The following is a 16,352-nucleotide window of genomic DNA, read 5'->3' on the forward strand; positions in this document are numbered from 1 at the left end:
TAGTGATGCAACTAAGGAATGATGGAAAAAAGGAAAAAATGACAGTATCTAATATTTTCTACCAATAACCATGTCGCTGTTTAACTTGCATTTATTTGTAGCTTTAGACAGCGTAAAATAAATTAATGTTGATCTGTATGGCCCTATTAGAGTTGTACAGTTTCCTCTGTTCAACTCATAAACTGTTTTTCTTAACCATCACTGAGGGATCTCCGGTTGCTTCCATAATTCAAATCACACCTTTCTACTTAAATATATACAAAAAATACCGAATGTAAGATTTTTCTGTGACAAGAGAAACGTAGGATCAACTAAAGATCGAATAACGAACATAGAGACCTATATTTCCCACTTGTGCACTGTAACATGAATCCATACACTGAGGAAACTAAAGTAACTTTCAAGCATTGATTATTGTGACTAAACTAAATATCTCAGTGTAACATTATGTAACTGCACTTCAGTGACTGTGTTAATAACTATAATAATCATCATTACCATATTTTTGGAGGCCAAAAACACACCAGTAATGTTGGTCCCTGTATTGGCTGTAATCTGTATGACTTTATTGACAATTTTCTCTCATATAGTTACAAGTTCTGTGTACTGTGTCTTCATAGCCAAATCCTCCCCCTTTATTGGTTTTTGAACAGAGGAACTTTCTCAATCAGACTGAAAAATGTCTGTAAAAAAAACAATCAAAACACTGTACATGTTATGGACATGAAAGATTGTAGCATCTGGAAACTGATGATGATAACAAACTAGGTAAAAATAAAAAGTAAGAGATGGAATAATTAAAACTTTGTATTAGATTAGGATTAACATTTAAATACCCACAGTTATCAAAACAATGTTATCAAATGTTCGAGACTAAGACTACAGGTAACTGGAAAAGTCTCAAAGGAGCCTTAGCAGAAATCAGTAGTATTATAATATTATGAGTGGTCACATACATGAAATTGGACTTGGTTAATCAGCACAATATCGCTGAAGAGCTTGAAACACTGAATATTTTGATGCTGTAAACCATTACAGGGAACAATATTGTGCCATGACTTACAGATTTATTCCATAAATAGCCACAGCATAATTGCACTGAAACTGTGTGCACTGGATGAATAGATGGTTGTGTGACTGCTGCACTGAGCTCTAGAACTTTCTGCTCCACTCTTGGTGTTGTTCATAGACAGTATTGTAATATGTGATATATGGTGAGTCATTTTGACATATTGAATCTGTAAGACTCTAATGAATTAACGTCATAGCTGTGATGCTCATCCAATGTTTTCATGTTCTGCTGTGAAAAATGGAACTAAAAATTTTCATGTGGCTGCATAACATTGTTTTCTGAACAATAAGCACATATCTGAGCTCCAGTCTGATGTACAAAGTTTCCAAAGTAGTCACTATGAAGGTCCTGCAAGACTAGAACGTTGTGCAAGTAAGTGGTAACGGTATTTGTAGAAGTTACTGAGATTAATGTTGTTTGATCCAGTTACTGCGCACCTGCACGAAAAAAATGTTGGGAGGATAAATTGGGGACATTACTCTGACGTGCTTTTTGTTGCCTTTACAGATGGAGTGATATTTGGCTATGAGCATCTGTACCATATTTTCTCAAAACACATGCAATTAGAGATTACATATACTCTTTCACAATTCACCTCTGTCATTCATTATTGTAAAATTTTAAAATCAAACGGTTTGGATGGCAACTGAGAAGTGTCTGAAAAGCTGAAAATTTGTATTGATCGATGAGACATGTTTGGAGTATGTGTCAGAGCACTGTTTGTGAAAGACAGAAATCCAAGTCCTTCAATTTTAAAGTGTCTTACGCTACAAGCACAGTAAGTACATTACACACAATAAGTGTTTTTTTATCAATATGTGTGATTGTCCATTACATGTTAACACTGTTATTAAAGACCTGAAGTGCTGAGTGCTCACTGAGTACAAACCATCTCTCTAGAGTTTTACATTCATTTTCAGGGCAGTACACACAATAGCAATTTCATGCCTACAAAACATTTCATGTCTTTGTGGGATTCTTAGGCTTAGAAGCAATATTCTTTTAAGTTTGTCGATAAGTTCATGAACATTGAGTCATAATGTGCACATTATGCACATACTATTGAATCTTCATAGCTAAAGATTCTATAAAACCTAGGACAATATCATGGCTGAAATCAAAAGCAAGATTTCATGAACTGAAAATTTAAGCAATATTGAATATGTATAAACCTGAGCTATATCTTTGATATAATACTCAAATAGACTAACAAAGCATTTTGTTACTAAGAAGAAATTTACTCTTTCATTTCTGGACTTTGTACCTTCCAGTAATAATGCATGATTATAGTCAGCTGATTGTTGTGGATCCATGAATATTCTCTAATTATATCAAATTGGAAATGCAGTGATGGCACAACAGTTACGCTATTGATGCATAAAGACTCATTTTAGAGATAGAACGAATCTAAACACAAGTAAAACAACTCACAACTTTTACTTACATCACAATTTGCGCATAGTTTCATTTCAAGGCAGAAGTTCCTAATAACTTTCAAGTTTATTGTTCGTCTTTGTCAATAGAGGAATTCTAAATGTGAGAGGTAATGTAAAAAGAAATTATATTTTATACATTAACTGTTCTTACATACTCTATGATCTATAATGATTCTTTGCTTATTAATAGCATTTGTTTTTGAAGGTATTTCTTCTTCATTTAGAGTGAGAGTATGTGAATGTCGGTAACTCCTTCTCAATTCCTAAATAAATCGCTTAGCTTACTAGGCAATGCCTTAAATTATTTAATTCCAGCATAAAACACCCTGATAAAGAACCTAGACATAACGTACATTTATTGATGGGTTTATATTAATCAGGAAAGTAAATATAAATATGTTGCATGATCATTGTAGGAGAAGCATTTCATTTAAAGCCAGCTAACGAAATAACCTTTCGAAATTTATTAATACTTAACTGGACAAGTAATAGCCTATACAATTCAAAGCCAAATGCAGCTGAAATTAACCTTTCTAAACATTAGTTATTAGGTATTTGTTAAATCTTAGTTTTCCATAAGAAGGAGAAGTTCAAATATAAATTAAATGCTGATTATATGATTTCAGATTCCACTATTCTTTGGTTAACATGGTTATGTGGAACTTGAAGTACTTTATCCTAAAAGCTGGATTTCGTGAATCAAATACTTCATGTGGATATAGATTATTTACTTGTTGGGCGTTTTACATTGTAATATGGTGGAGAAAGTTTCATTTAGTTTATACTTCAAAGTAGTATTTCTAAAGATACAAGTGGTAATTCCAGCAGGATATTAAATGTTCATCTTTTAGCTCTGTTGTGATTTCAACTTACACCTCAGAATCACTTTTTAGATTTTTTGTTACTGTTATGGTAGTAGGTTACCTGTTGCCATAACACACGAAAATCTAAACTTTCCATTCCCAAAAAATACTGTCTTACAATTTGAAGTTGTGTAGACAACACACTATTATATATTTTTAAATGTTTTACATGGTCATTACTAATTTAGGTCCTAACTGTATGAAACATCTACAGAGTAATAAATTATGATTTCAATAAAATTCCATTTTCGCAATGGGTACCACTTTCAAAACTAATATTAGGATACCAGCATTTTCACTTCAGTTTTCAGGTTACTAAAAAGAATGTAAATTGTCCATTACAGTCATCTTATCAATATTTTCCTTAATGGGAGTAAGAACAGAATTTTTTTCACTTTTTTGGATTTGTATATCACTATAAAATTTGTAGTTTTCTGAATAAAATGATATATATATATCACTTATGAAAAAACATGGGAATTACTTTATTTTATGGTTTTAAATATAATATACATCGATTGAAAATACTAAAATTTTTATGTGCATTACTTCAAGATCTAACAAAATCGATAATTTTTTATGGAGAAGGCTGTGGATTAGTTAAGTGTTTGTATTAGTAGCACTGTGAAAAACATTATCGCAATGATGCACATATTCTGAGTCTGCTGAACTAAAAGGAGAACATAATATTATGTATAATTAAAATTATTTAGGATAACATACAAAAAAGTACAAAAATTTTAACTTTGTAATTGAAAAATTGTATTCCCGAAAGCAGTGGCTGAAATGCAATTATTGTAGTTCAGTAGACTCAGAACATAAAGATTAATGTCCTGCAAAAGTTTTATGTAAATGGCTACTGTGGTTCCTGAAATACAGGAATGCCAAGGCGCTAAATTTAACTTTGTCAGGATAGGACATTCCAACTCTTCTTAACATCAATGTATATAGTAACTCTTACTTACAGGTTTCTGATCTATGTTAGGCACATAATTATTTCCTATAAAACTACTACAGAAGTCACAAATAGTCAGTTATGAAACTTTTGAAAATATGCTTAGTCTAAGAATATTTCTTTTGAGTCATATGTTCACATTGTATGTGAAAGAAGGTATTTCATCTTATAAATAAATAAATCTTCTAAAGTTATATTTCCATAAAGTGCCATCATTATTCCAAACATATTTGGTTTAACTTTCTGTGCTCTATTCAATAACGAAAAGAGATTCTTTCCTACATGGCCCACCAACAAGACTAACAACTATAGCCATTGCAATCATGTATGTGTTGTGTTATTTTTTTATCTTTTCCCTCTGTCATAAAAACTAAACTCTATGTTTGTCCTTGATAGGGATCATTTTACCTCTCTTATTATTTTCATTAACTTTTTGGCATTTTTGGCATGTCATGCAGCCTTAAACAGAGAGATGTCTTGAGAATATTTAGTCTCATTGAAAGGCATAAACATTCCACAGATTGGTTAGAAGTTGCGTTGAGCTGATTGAAGTGGAAAAGAGAAGTCCATTTAGTAGATATTGAGGACAGATGTGCATACATGATACTAAAATATTGAAAGTGCAAGTTAACTGAATACAATCTTTCTGTCAGAAGAACTGTGTAAGGTATTGTAATTAATGGTTACAATACCATGAATGAAACTTCACAATGTAATATGCCATCATCAGTTTAAATATAAACTAGTGGAACAGAACAACTAGGGATGTAACTTAAATATGGCTTTCAGGATCTTTCTTATCTCACATCAGAAAACAAACAGTAAAGATATATCTACTTTCACTTCATGATTAAGAATAATATATGACAGCCCATAAATCGTTTATATCATAATAACTATCTTATTTATATTATGTTAACTGCAATAATATCAAAATTTGAAATGAGAGAGAGTGTAAAGCCAACAACAGAAAAGAGAAAGGAAAAAAATAAATAACTTTATAATATCTCAGACCTGTGCCTGAAAAGGAGATGGTAAGTAGAAATTATACACTGCATTTAAATCCAGAAATCACAAAGCTGCTATGTAATTTTATAAAAGAGCTTAAATTAGAGTCCCTATTACTGAGGAACCACTTCAGTTGCCAGAACGATTTTATCAGTGAATCTTAATTGTTCTTATATCATTTATTAATTGCATACGTTCTACCTCACATTGATTGAGCATACTGTGGCACTGTATTGACTTTTCCTGTAGCAATTTAATATATTGTATAACGCCATTATGCTACACATTGCATAACATCGAGTTTAAAATTTGTACCATATATTATATTGCTGAACATACCTGATAGAACTATTTAAAAGTGACATTGTTTTTCACGACTATTTTGTCTAGAGTCTGCTACGGCTGTTGGTTAACCAGCAAACCTGACTGCCATATTGATGACACAGGATGTGCAATTGGTATAGCCAGTGGTTGCCTTTGTTTGAGGACCAGACTGTGGTAAACCCCACTTGAAGAAAACAAGGATTCATTTGGAAGAGAAGTAATCGCAGCAGTACCACACATGGCATTAATGACTTCTGTAAGTAAGCTCCATTGACTAAAAATGAGCTATCTCTTGTGTCTAAGTTTACAATGAATTGTCGATGTTGCAGATAACCTGTACATGGTGGTGAAGGAGGTAACGCTTTGTGAGTTATATAGAGCAAAAGACCAAAGGAACAGAATGGCAAAGGAATGTACTCGTTTCCAAGCATACCAAAGGTGATCAAGTGACAGACACTACAGATGTACTATCACATGCTGTGTTACACAGTTATAAGAAGATGCAGATGTTTTGATCTACTAGGAGTTCCTACTGAAAGTGCAACTCAAAGACTAAGGGCCACAGGCAAAATGGGAGAGATATGTCTTGACATGCAAAAAGTTTAGGACTCAGGACACACCAGTGACTCCTAAAAACAAGAAAAAGGAAAAAAAGATATCCTCATTTGCAACTGAATCTCTGAATCTGAAATGTGATCCTCAAAACCCAACATGTTCCTCCCCTTGGAGAAACGTAGATCTCTGTAGTTATAGAGATTCTCCAGTGCAGTGTAGTACAGACATTATGGTCCATGCAACGTCTTGACCACTTAGCAAACTTCTTAGCGAACTCCTTTTACTGACACTGAGAGAAAGTGTCATCCAAAAAATTTAATATCCATTTGGATGTGTACAAAATATCTCTGTGTTGTAAAGGGTAGCAACTAAACATTAATGTGGTTATTTGTTCATTTCATGATACATAAAAACATTTTGGTCTTGGACTAGGACACTAGCATTTCACAAGTGGAGTCAATCAGGCCATAGAGATATTTAGAAGCAACAATGCTTTAGATATGATGCATGACAATAATGCAGTTGTAGATAAATGAAATGACATTTTTCGACTCATTCTGTGCATATTGGGATCTGCAAACTGTCTCCATAAGTTTTGTTTAGATACTTGAGAACTCATAGTGGTATGCACCTCAAGAGTACAGAACCTATGACAGAACAAACTAACAGGGAATGCGAAGGACACAAGAAAAGCAACACAAAATATCTCTTGTGTGTTTACCTAAGTGCAGAATGTAGAAAAATATCGATAAACTTCAAGTCGCAGTTAAACAAAAATGATACAAAAGCTCTCTATATGACCCACTAACAAAATAGCAGAAACAGTATTCAGAATATCATCTGTTCATTTTATATATTGCCTACATCAATAAGCTTATAGAATCCTGGAACACAGAATTAGATAAGTAACTGTATGTTCAGACTTAAATTACAAATAATTTGTCCCACATTCCATTTATGACTGTATGTAACATATGAAGACATTGAGCATATGTCATGATTCACCAATGACAATCACTTTTGTACAACACTCAACCACCCCCCCCCCCAGTCTTATTTCGAAATGAAAATTCTGAATAGAATTATATGATGTGGACAGTTTGTATCCTTATCACTGTCTTGACAAATCTAAAACTAACTCAGAGGAAGGGGAATTAACTTAGCTTCTTTTTTTACTGGAGATCATCAAACTTTTTTACCATCAGTCATTGTCCTAAGTTTTGGTTCGTATTTATTGTCCCTTCACACTATAAAAAACGCTGTATCTACTACTGAAACATTAGTAAACTGGTTCAACATACAATGCTAAAACTTAAAATTTTTCTGTCAACAAAGTATGTCACCCAGTATGGTCTATCCTGAAATGCCTATTTCACTTGCTGACAGTTCTCATTGGCTAGCTGTCTACATTGTTAATCATAGCTGTGGTACAATAACTGTCAGTTTCATCAAATTTAGGTTCAATTTAGAACATCCTGCCTGTTACTTTTTTTGGAGGAGATGAGTACAGAATCGCCACAGGTTAAATAAAAACTGACAATATGACATAATTGGCTATTACTAGCCACAGATTTGCCAGTTACAGAGAGTTCATGGATATCAATAGTGGTCCACATATGAATGTAAATGTAGTATCTTGTCAAATGGATTAGGAATCTGCCAATACATGAGTCATGTCTAGAGTAATGTTTACTGTAGAAATTTTGTAAGTCCTCCAAGAAGATAATGCTCAAGTTGTATTGCAATCTAGCATATACTACAATATAGTTGCACATATAATTTAATTATATGCTGAAGATCTGCTGAAGGTAATGGTAATATTGTTTCACAATGGATATTCGAAGCTCTTGTACAAACAAACGTTATTGTTTCCTTGTGATCTAAATGATGAATATAACACTTCCTGTGTAGTTACCAATTATGTCATTTCTAATATTCATTGGAGTTGGAAATGGAATATCATGAGAATATTGACAGAAGAAAAGCCAATAAATTATGAGTTTGACCTCATTAAAGTGAATAACAGTATAATTAATTGAAATTTATGTCAGTAGGACCTCTCAATAATTACTTTTCAAAAACGGGTTGGCAAATTTTGGCATACAGGGATGAGGAAAATAAGTATAAGAAAGGAAAGATGGAGACAAAATTTCATAAGACAGTAATTTCTCTTAAATACACAACTGTAATCATCAAAATCTTCAAAAGTAAAATTTAATACAGAGTTCATAAAATTTTGAATAAAATACAAAACATTGCTTTGAGATACCATATGTGCAACACATAATTCGAAATAAGATGAAAAACATTGGAACCTAGGATAAAGACAGAGTTAATTTTTTGTAAAATTTCAGCTGTAAGTTACTGTATTCTCTGTTGGAAATTTTCGCAGTGCACCTTATGGAAGAAATTTTACTTCTTGGTTTCTAACAATATGGAGAGTGTCTCATTGGCTATGCTAGCTCGTTTATAGTCCATAACTGGTTAATAAGGTATGGATTGTGTTGAACTGTTCCTGAATAGAACAGTTATTGTTTGGGATAGCAATTAGTAGATTTCACACTGATGAGTCATTGATTCTTTGAGACTATAACTTATCAGTAATCCTTTAAGCACAGTTCTTACATAGTATTAAATTTGTAATTTAAAATTTTAATATTGCACTTAAGTCATTAAATAACACCTCATAATAGCTATCGTTTGGTATTAACCTCTATCTTTGAACAGCAAACGATAACACATTAGTAGGTGATAAGAATTTTTGTGCTTGATTAAATTGATGGGTGCTTATGCCTTTCGTTTGTCCAGTCATTTCAGTTTCATATGCTGAACAGTGATGTAGTACAGTTAGCCACAGGTTGTTAAAAGTAAAAGTTTGCTATATCATGTAGTCACTGTATGGCTTCAATTCAATTAAAGAGCTAACAGATCTGCCACTAACATCAAAACATTAAGGCCATCTCATATTATTATGTGGCTCATATTGGAGTTGTTGTTCATAGTATATTTTGTCAAGCATGTCCCCTTTGCGGACATAAATTATTTCATAAGGTCAGCTGACCGGTTCCAGTGGTCTATGTCCAGAATCACAAAGAAAAAAGTGAGAAACATTTGATTGTATAGAAATACTTACACCTACAATTTGATCAAAGTGTCACTAGTATATAGTTGCAATTGACTATTTTACAAAATTTCAGTTAGGAATATTGAGTCTGAAGATGCTAAAAAACCACTTGTTTAGAGGCATATTGCGTAACTAAATTAAGGAGCTGCATATTAATGATACTGGTCAACAGAAATGTAAATGTAACAGTATAACACAAGCGTAAGATTTGTTGATCATACTTACTATGTAGATATCTAGCAAGTGGAAGCTACTTAATTTAGTACCTAGTGGTTCCTACACCAATCACAGCATTAACATTCATGTACATGATTTTACTGTAGAGCCTTCAAATGTTTTATTATTTTGTATAACAGTAGTGGAACTTGATACTGTTTCAAAGAAACAAAAATGTAAATGGCATGAAGAGCGACATACACTGAACAGACTATGAGCTATCTGCTTGTCATACTGTCTGTATAAGATTAAGAGTCCTTGTGGCTCATTGCTTAAAAGTGTATAAAACATGTCTCGCTTACAGTGGGGAAAGTATATTGACATTTTGCACAATGTGTCTTCAACCTACTAGGATCATTATTCTATGTTGTTGCAATTTATCATATATGCGTTTACTTTTGTGCTTTATTTTTTAATAAGTTGTGGTTAATCATTCCAACATATATTTTCGTTTTGTAACAGTTTATCAGTATGTGTATGGGCTTATGCAGCTGCACCATGCTAAACAATAACCGATTTTGATTTAAATGAGAAAGAAATCTTGGAAGTACGTTGTGTTCATACTAAAGTAAAGTACGATTTTTAGGCTAGGGTCGTTTTACAATATCAGAAGTGAATGAGTGATAATTTGTTCATCAGACATTTGTATGTGATATACATTCTTCCCTTACTCTCACCATTGAAGTGATTCCATTTTAATTTTTTTCGTATGTATTTGGCAGAAATTATTTTTGTTTTTTAGAACTAAAACATCATTATTATACTAAAAATTTAGTAACTACAAGGATATCTTACAATCTTATTGTAGTATAATTTCTATATAAAATTTAAATAATTATTTTCTTGGTTGTGGAAGTTCACTGGGTTCTGTGTTTCAGTTGACTTATGTGGACAATATGTGAGACCAAAAGGCTTCCCAGTAATCACTTTTGTTTAATACTTTTGTCCATTTTATATTGTAACGAATGCTTCTTTATGCTATACAAGATGTACAACTTTCACCATTCACCATTATTTGGAATATTGTTTTGTTTTTAACCCATCATAATTGTTTTCAGGCATGCATTTGATTTAAAATTACCAGTCCAGAATTATTTTGACTGTATGTATCACAACATCTTTTCACTGTGTGCAGAAAACTACACTACTGGTCATTAAAATTGCTACACCAAGAAGGAAAATATATTATACTATAACCGAAATGTGATTACTTTTTACGCAATTTCGGTGCATAGATACTGAGAAATTAGTACCCAGAACAACAACCTCTGGCCGTAATAACGGCCTTGATACGCCTGGGCATTGAGTCAAACAGACGTTAGATAGCCTGTACGGGTACAGCTGTCCATGCTGTTCAACACGATACCACAGTTCATCAAGAGTAGTGACTGGCGTATTGTGACCATCCAGTTGCTCAGCCACCATTAACGAGATGTTTACAATTGGTGAGAGCTCTGGAGAATGTGCTGGCCAGGGCAGCAGTAGTAAATTTTCTGTATCCACAAAGGCCCATACAGCACCTGCAACATGCGGTCGTGCATTATCCTACTCAAATGTAGGGTTTTGCAAGGATCGTATGAAGGGTAGAGCCAGGGGTCGTAACACATCTGAAATATAACGTCCACTGTTCAAAGTTCCGTCAATGCGAACAAGAGGTGACCAAGACGTGTAACTAATGGCACCCCATACCATCACGCCAGGTGATACGTCAGTATGGCGATGACGAATACATGCTTCCAATGTGTGTTCACCGCGATGTCGCCAAACACGGATGCGGCCATCACGATGCTGTAAACAGAACCTGGATTCACCCAAGAAAATGACGTGTTGCCATTCGTGCACCCAGGTTAGTCGTTGAGTACACCATCACAGGCGCTCCTGTCTGTGATGCAGCGTCAAGGGTAACCACAGCCGTGGTCTCCGAACTGATAGTCCATGTTGCTGCAAACGTCGTCGAACTGTTCGTGCAAATGTTTGTAGTCTTGCAAACGTCCCCATCAATTGACTCAGGGATCGAGACGTGGTTGCACGATCCGTTACAGCCATGTGGATAAAATGCCTGTCATCTCGACTGCTAGTGATACAAGGCCGTTGGGATCCAGCACGGCGTTCCGTGTTACCCTCCTGAACCCACCGATTCCATATTCTGCTAACAGCCAATGTATCTTGACCAACGAGAGCAGCAATGTGGCGATACGATAAACCGCTATCCTGATAGGCTACAATCCGACCTTTATCAAAGTCGGAAATGTGATGGTACGCATTTCTCCTCCTTACACGAGGCATCACAACAACGTTACACCAGGCAAAGCTGGTCAACTGCTGTTTGTGTATGAGAAATCGGTTGGAAACTTTCCTCATGTCAGCATGTTGTAGGTGTCGCCACCGGCACCAACCTTGTTTGAATGATCTGAAAAGCTCATCATGTGGATATCACAGCATCTTCTTCCTGCCAGTTAAATTTCGCGCCTGTAGCACGTCATCTTCGTGGTGTAGCAATTTTGATGGCAAGTAGCTTAGGTCATACAGAATTCATAAAGTAGTGTAACATCTGCTGTCCTTATTTGGGAAGTGGCATGGAGTAAGAGTCTTTAGTAGCCATGTTAGTTGTTGTATGTGACAGAAGACAATAGCTTTTGATACATATCACATAGGTTACATCTCTTCCATTTGACCATTCATACTCTTTGTCATTATTTTTTCATTACTACCAGAGAACAAAATATAATGCCAGCAGTCAGAAGTAATGAATTCAGAATAGTAGTGAAAGAAATAATTTTAAACTAAGGTCGGTGTCTCTCTGACTACATCTTAAAAACTACATTATTTCTTATTTTGACATCTTGAAACAATTTATAAGGATTTGAAAATTCTTTTAGTGATAAATTCTTGGTTAAAAGTGGGCCTTCTTAGATGATCACCATCATCCTCCATAGGAGTTTATTCTTGAAGAAGATGACGAATATCTTCAAAAGCTTGAGCTTAAACATAAGTACATTGACTTGAAAACTAAGAGGATTTTACGATGATTGACGCCATAAAAAACAATCTCACTTTACAGGCATATTTGCTGTAACATATGAATGAAATATATTTTGCCACATTTTAAAAATGGCATTACATCAGCTTTCTTTATTCCATTCTTAAGGAAATGTTGCTATGATATATGCAAATGTACTAATGAGTTAAAAATTATGCAAATATGTATATAAAAGTTCTGAGATATTGGATATGAAAGTTTAGTTTCCTTAGTATTGAAATGTTTCGGTGAACATTATGGAAGATAGTTTAAGTAGTTTACACAATGATGATTAATAATTTCTGAAAAGCTCTGCACCCTCATCTGTGACGGCATCTTTTCTATATACAAATTTTGTACTAATAAGATCTGTTCCTGTTATTCGTTTCTTTTTATGTCAATCAGATTTATTTAGGAGAACAGAAATTCAGTAATTTTCTGCATCTACAAGCTCCAATATTCCAACTTTTCTTTACTCATATAGGTCGGTACCTCTTCATTTACTACTGGAAATATATATATATATATATATATATATATATATATATATATATATATATATATATATATATATATTCTGGATTCTGAGTTCATTAATTCTGGGTGCTGGCATTTTATTCTCAGAATACCACGAATTTCATACAGGGTTTTTCAATATATAATGGTGCTGAATTCTGGATTGACAACTTGCATGTACACATTATAGTACTGGAACTGAGGCGACAATGACTTCAGTGCTTCAGCTTTATATCACAGTATTTCACAAAAAATAAAAATTTTTTGTTGAACGCCTCCTTATATGGTCATTGATTTCAGGTAACCTAAATTATCAAAAAATTCTCTTTCATTCCTATCAAAAAAGTAATCATTTCTTTACTTTTCCAGCTCTATTGGTAAGTTTATGCCAACTACCGTTTTAAAAGTGCTATTAAATGGTTCTCCATCCTTGTGAAATGAGTAAACAAAATCGTGAAACTACACTGAAGTTCTTTATCTGCAAGACAGATTTCCACTGGGCTTCATATGTTAACCATCAATGTTATTGTTTTTTACTGGTTACAAGTGGTTTCACCTCACTTCCTAAATGTCAAGAATAACAGATAATACAATGAAATTTAGGAAAAGCTAATTAATCGAAATAATTACACTTACTTTTAAATTTCTTTTTAGCTATAGAAATAATATGTCTATATGGTATATATATATATATATATATATATATTATGAATTGTGGGATGACATTGAACATCTGAAATTTTTCGTATGGTGTTCTATTTACAGTTCTTTACTGTAACTGAACTACATTTGTTTGAAAATTGTTTTGTTCACTCTTGCCTCATTGTGGTATCATATAAAGTGGTTCAAGCAGATGTGAGCACTATGGGACTTAACATACGAGGTCATCAGTCCCCCAGAACTTAGAACTACTTAAACCTAACTATCCTAAGGACATCACATACATTCATGCCTGAGGCAGGATTCGAACATGCGCCCTTAGCAGTCGCACGGTTCTGGGTTGAAGCACCTAGAACCACTCTGCCACAACAGCCGGCTTATCATATACAGCCCCAGAACAATTGTTTCAGTTTCATTCATACATATTCAAAACATCTCATATATATATATATATATATATATATATATATATATATATATATATATATATATATATATATATATATATATATATGCTTCCTGTTTGGAGAAGAGATGTCTAAGATGACACGCCAGGTAAAATTTTAGACAAATTTGATATTTGTGTCATGTTATTCACAGCATATGAGCTTATACGACACATGTGAATGTATAAATCATGTGAATGTTTGCATTTAAATAGGTCCATTGATACCATTAATCTTGGTTCTACGCACAACAAATATCCTGAATATTAATGCAAAAAACTCTGTGGTACATGCTGATGTATGGGATAAATTAATATAGATTGCAACAGTTAATTTCATTACCATTTTTGAAGTATCTGTCACTTTATCAGATCATATTAAATGAATGAGAGGGCAAAATGAAATTCCTGGCAGAGTAAAACTGTGTGAAGGACCAAGACTCTAACTCAGGACCTTTGCCTTTCGCGGACAAATGCTCTACAACCTGAGCTACCCAAGCACGACTCACACCCCGTTCTCACAGCTTTACTTCTGCCAGTACCTCGTCTCCTGCCTTCCAAACTTACAGCAGTCTCCTGCGAACCTTGCAGAGCTAGCACTCCTGAAAGAAAGGAGTCTCGGTCTGGCAAGCAGTTTCAATGCAATATGAGCATTAGGCACTGTATAAGTATCACACAGTGTATTGAACATGAGTGAACACTGTTGCATCTAGCAGTCTGCAGTTAGGAAATCGTATTCCATGTTCTCTACAAGCAGCAATAGCGTTTTCATTACAATACACATACATTTATACCATACTGGTATACTCAGTATGTACAAATACATGAGGCAGGTTTACTCACTACAGTACAGTAGACGTGGCCAATTCTTCAACGTCAACTGCAGCACGACTTCACAATATGGCCATACCAACCCAAAACAAGCTGTGTACCAACACACAAAACGAAAATGCGTTGAACTCAGCTGTATATTTGTACTCAGTAAAATTTAAGCACATGCCATAGGATACTTTTCATTGCAGTTAGTCCATACAGCCACCTCCTACAATATTTATCATTCCTCCTGAAACATTCTGTATAAAAATTAGCTATAGTTGTTTAAGTTATTGAATATGTCTGTTCTTTATTCTCTGGAGCTAATCAGCTTCCTTTACTGTCAGTGGTGTCTTAAACTCATCCCACATAAGAATTTTGTGTTACTGAAATGTTTATTTTAGTTTGCTCATATTTACATCATGAATTTTATTCATGTAATCTTTATTTGTGCTAGTGAAGTGAAAGTCTCTTTATAGTCATTGGTTTTGTGTTGATTGAAAGCGATTTCTATTTGTTGTGTATGTCTCATTACCTCTGTCATACAATGACACAATACACTTCCTCAAGTGTTTCTTTGATATTATAATTTGATGATAAATATATTATATTTTAACATACGCTGGTACTTTCACAAATAATTTGAAGCAGTTATCTAAATACTGCATTTAGAAGAAAGAAATGTAATTCTACTGCTGCAGTTATTGTCCCTGTATATCCTGAACACTTTAGCTTCCTGAATCTCACCTACTGTTTTGTTTCCAATTTCTGATATTCTTTTTAGTGTAATAAGCTTTGTTCCACTGTACCATGTCATTTTAGGAGAAGTACAGCAGAGAAGTGGCTAGTAGTTGTTACACAGCATTTGTAATGTTCAGTCTCTGCAGCATAAGTGGCCTACTATCTTCATAACAGAAAAAGAACATTTCATTGTTTACTTAATTTATTGACATCCCTTATTATTACTTTAATAAAAGTGTGATTTGTATTTTGTTTTCCAGTTTGTCATCAATGGTGGCGTTAAAAACATGTATTGCACATTCCAGTGATTCACAATTATTTTTGTGAATACATAGGGCAACAGTATATTTTATAATGTACCTCCTCCCTCTGTTTATGTTACTTCACTAATTTTGTCACAAATTTGTTCAAAATTTTCTTCAAAGGTTATGTATATATCCAACATTATTTTGGCTGTACACTGTTATTTTTTAATCAATATATGCAACTTTCCTGGTCAGCTTCATTTTTTTAAAAAAGCTTCACAGTTTTCATAAACTGTAGCAGTTATTGTGGTCCTTCCTTGTCTTTTACGTTAAATAAATCTGAAAAGATTTTTTTAAGTT

General features: G+C 33.7%; 1 long non-coding RNA gene across 3 annotated transcripts in view; it reads left to right on the forward strand.

The window, feature by feature from the left end:
- LOC126291888 (uncharacterized) overlaps positions 1-16,352 on the forward strand; it is a 40,320-nt gene that overhangs the window by 6,137 nt on the left and 17,831 nt on the right. Inside the window, exons 1-3 of one of the 3 annotated variants that reach the window (XR_007551906.1) lie at positions 972-1,850; positions 5,725-5,914; positions 5,988-6,096. This is a non-coding gene — a long non-coding RNA (uncharacterized LOC126291888). Of the gene's footprint in view, positions 1-971; positions 1,851-5,724; positions 5,915-5,987; positions 6,097-16,352 lie in introns of those variants that run through there. The other 2 variants (XR_007551905.1, XR_007551904.1) reach the window with 2 other exon arrangements.

This window comes from Schistocerca gregaria, chromosome 9 (genome assembly GCF_023897955.1).
Source record: "Schistocerca gregaria isolate iqSchGreg1 chromosome 9, iqSchGreg1.2, whole genome shotgun sequence".
Lineage (NCBI taxonomy): Eukaryota > Metazoa > Arthropoda > Insecta > Orthoptera > Acrididae > Schistocerca > Schistocerca gregaria.